General features: G+C 52.4%; 1 protein-coding gene across 1 annotated transcript in view; it reads left to right on the plus strand.

The window, feature by feature from the left end:
• Positions 1 to 4183, plus strand: part of COTL1 (coactosin-like F-actin binding protein 1) — a 40443-nt gene that overhangs the window by 19369 nt on the left and 16891 nt on the right. The window lies entirely within an intron of this gene.

The raw sequence follows: 4183 nt of genomic DNA on the forward strand, positions 1-4183 counted from the left end.
GGAGTGAGTGCTGGTGTGGCCACTGTCCAGCTGTCGCCTTGCCCTGGGTGGCAGGAGAACTCTCCCGTTTCCCTTCATACCTCCTCCAGGGAGCTGGCTTGGTGGAAGCTGACAGCTCAGCTCTTTGGTGTGTGGGTCATTTTCTCCTTACGGATCCTTGTTTGCATAACTTCTCAGGGAGGACCCGGTCAGATCTTGTGGAGCTCTGGGGCAACTTCCTCCCTGTGTTCCCTTCCCCCTTTCTCTGACTCCTTCTGAAGTCCAGTGTTGGATGAAAATGATAAAATGCTCAGTTCTCTCGCACGCTCTCTCTCTCTCTCCTTTCCGTTGGCCAGCAGATGGTTATTGGGCACCTACTCTGTGCCTGGCACCGTGGGATACAACAGGAACTAGACAAATGGGAAAGTAGGTAAGAAGATCAAAATGTTCACAGGGCTCTTAGGTGGTGAGACCTTTATTTTTGCTTATTTATATCTCTAATTAGAATAATTATGTGTTTTGTGAGTAACGAAAAAAAATTGTCTCAAGTATTTGCAAAAGTGTGAGCCATTTGTACACTGCTTGGCCCGTGGCAGATCCTGTCTCCTCTGGGTGTGTCCTTCTCCAGCTGGGGCTGGCTTTGGGGATGGGGAGAGGGGAAGACTAGGTCCCTGTGGGGAGAGGGCGGGGCCTCAGTCAATGTGGATCCTGTGTTGGGATCATGCTGGTGAGAATAACGGGGAGGGTTGGGCAGAATTAGCCCCTCAGGGATTCCCTGAGCCTCGGGAGCTGTCAAGTCTGGCTGGGGGAGGCAGGGGAAGCCCTTGAAAGGTTGGTGTGGATTACATGCCATTCGTAGTTTCAGGGAAAATATTAACGCAGCCCATCCTGGTGGCCTTGGTGATTCCAGAGCAGTCTGACCCACCCCTCCCCCCTTTCCCCTACCCTTCTTCTCATGCCCTGTTGTGGTCACCTCTCCTCCCTGTGTTATTGTTTCTTCCCACGTTCCCTTGTATAACTGCTTAGCATCGCTCCTTTGCTCCTCCCGCCTTCTCTGTCTTCCTAAATCCCTCCCTCCTTTCTGATCCTAGACAGAGAGCGCAGGGGGAGGGGAGAGAGGGGAGGAAAAGGGACAGATGGAGGGAGGTGAGGGGGTGGTAAGGCAGGAGAGAATGAAGGAAAATGTAGGGTCTCGGAGGGAGGAGGCTTAGCGGAGAGCTGGAGGGAGGAAGGGGCTGCAAAGGAGAGAACTCAACACAATGGCAGCTGGTGCTTAGAGCACTTACTCTGTGCCAGGCGGTGTCTGAGAGCTTCACCGGTGACGACTTTATGCTGTGTGTTCACTTAGTAAGTGAAGGCGAGGAGCCTTGCAGGGGGAAGTAGGACACTGAACCAGGTGAGCCCTGCCCAGGGCTCTCAGGGGGCCTTAGGGCTGGTGGATGGGCTGGGCCAGAGCTCTCCCATGCTGCTAACCTGCCTGGATGAGGCTTCAGAGGCCAATAAAGGGTCACGTTCTTTTGAGAGTGGAGTTTTATTAATGTCATGTGAGGACCATCTTTTCATGAACCAAGACTCTCACGGGATGGGAAGGGGAGGGCGTCCACAGCCTCAAATCAGGGACACCTAACATGCAGTCCACCTGGCCTTGGAGCTCCTGGCGCCGCCGAAAGGCCCTGCAGTGGCACTGACAGTCCTCAGGGACTTCTGACCTTGGTTTGTCATTGGCTGACACCTTCCCTGGATGAGGCTCCATGGGATTTTGTGATGCCTTTGGGAATCCTTGTTAATGACGGCTAATGTCAAATAGATGACTGCGAGGTCACAGAAAGAGCTCCCTCATACCCAGTGCCACGGTTCAGTGGCTCGTTCTCGGGCTGTGGGGTTGGGCGGAGAGAGCGTCTCTGGGGGGACAGTCCTGATGGTCTCTGATGGTGAGACACTCGGGAACCACACCTGGCTTCCTCTAGTCTGTAAATTACACTCTGAGAAGCCAGGCCACACAGGAAGTGCCTTTACACGATCACTTCCTTCAAATGAAAGGTGTGCGGTGGAAAGAAGGGGTGGAGGCTCAGCTTTCGGCACATCAGCTTTTCTGCCGCGAGACCTTTTGCCTCACCCCTTTCTCTACCGGGAGTGGAGCGGGTTCTCCATGCTAAAAGCCCCATCGTTTCCTCTTCTCACCCCTTCCTCTAGGTCAGTGGTTCTCCAGGTTTGGAGGCCTCAGAATCCCTCTGGGAGCTCATTTAGGCTCAGTTTTCGGGCCCCAGTTGCGGAGCTTCTGAACTCACATTCCAGTGTGTTCTTGGGTGATGCTGATGTTGCTGTTCCGTGGACCACACTTTGAGAACTGCTGGTCTGCACTTCACCAGTTCTCTAGTGCAGGAGTCATCTGGCTCCTTATCGCTTCACTTCTCTGAGCCTTCGTTTCGTCTGTAAAATGGGACTGTGAGCGGTGCTGACCTCAAAGAGAGGTCAAAATGAAACATGCAAATATGTATAAATGTAATGTGCCTGGCACATTGTAAGCACCCAATAAACATCGGCCCCTGCTATCCTTAGGACCCTTGTTGGTTTAATCTGTACCCTCCAGTGCGTAACTGGGCTTGGCACATAGGAGGTCCTTAAGAAACACTCCTGGTACGAGTGACTAAAGGGCCGTGTGCTCCCAGAAGTGTCCCTGCTTTGAAACCCAGAGCAGTGAACATAGATTTGGTGGATACAGAAAGCCAGTGAAGAAGGTAGAGGCTAGGACGCTCTCTGTTGGGCTCAGCAGTTGGGCCCCTGCAGACCTGAGAGCAGTTTCACTGGAGAGGTGGGATGGAAAGATAACCATCCCATCAGCCAAGGCCTTCATGTTTCTTTCCTCCCACCCCCATTTAATCCTCACAACCACCTTATGAGGTAGGTATGTGACGAATTTTTCAGATGAGGAAACTGAGGCTTAGAAACATTCAAAGTCACAGAGCTGGTACAAAGTAGGGGTGATTTCCTAGTGGGTTTTGGAACTTGGATGCCATGGAGCCGAAGGTTGAGGTGAGTGGCCCCGTGCGCCGGTGTTGTGGACAGCTGGGCTGAAGCCTCCTGCAGAGGGTAATCGGGGTCTCCTGGTGTGAGTGTTTGGGCTTCTCCCACTGGGATCATCTGGAGCTGCACCCTCCACTCCTGAACCTCAGTCTGGACAGATGGGCTATTGGCCCCATTGGGGACCAAGTGGCACCATTAGGGTGACAGCAACCTCAAGTATTAGCTCTCTCCTGGCCAGTTTTACCATCTTAGTGTCCACACATACACATATACCCCTGCACATACATGCACACACACCCAGACACATGCATACATACATGCACACGCCACTATACATATATGATGAGGGGTAGCTATGCCTTTCTCAGTCGATATACCCTCGTTTTCCTGTGCGTGTGAGTGATATTAGCAGGAGATGAATGAGTGGATGAGATGTTTCCACTTCTGTAGGGGTGCCGTGGCTGCGTGTTTGTGTTTGGTCTGCCTAGTTTGTCCAGAAGAGGGAAGGCGGCCCGAGAGTGTCATAATTTAAGAACGTGAACTTTTTCCTGCACAGACCAGTTTGAGGTCAAAGTGGCCTCACAGCCTCCTGCAGGGTGAATGGGGGAGAGAGAGCCTTCAGGTCTGTGTGGGCAGCTCTGAAAACGTTGCTCAGAACAGGTTTTTCATCTTAGACTCAGATGACTTTTCAATGTTGGGCCAAATCTATGCAAACATCTGAAAGCATAACGTGACTGCTGGATTTTCAGAAAGGTCGGCAGTCTTGTTGGTCAAACCGTTGTCCGGTAAGCGCCCAACAGCCACTCAGGAAAACAGCCTCGCTGCCATGATAACTTCAGTGCCATTGCCTGCAGGACAAGGCCGGGTTCCCCATATCCTTGGAGGAGGGCGGTGTGACTGGCTGACCTGCCTTGTGCCAGGTCCTGAGCTGGTACTTGGGACACATGATTTGCAACTTTCCCACATGGAGGCTTTGGCCAGAGATGGGCCGGTTGGAATCCAAATGCTGTCACAGAACCCAAATGTCCAGCCAACCGATGTGGAAATGGGAACTAGAGTGGTTCCCATGGAAACAGACTGCCTGTTCTTTTGCTTGTGTTGCCTTGGCATCTGATGTGCGGCCCGCCTCCCCCTCAGGTCAAGGCTGCAATTTAATTAAACACTTTGGTGCTGATTCTCT

This window comes from Myotis brandtii, unplaced genomic scaffold (genome assembly GCF_000412655.1).
Source record: "Myotis brandtii unplaced genomic scaffold, ASM41265v1 scaffold165, whole genome shotgun sequence".
In the NCBI taxonomy this organism is placed as follows: domain Eukaryota; kingdom Metazoa; phylum Chordata; class Mammalia; order Chiroptera; family Vespertilionidae; genus Myotis; species Myotis brandtii.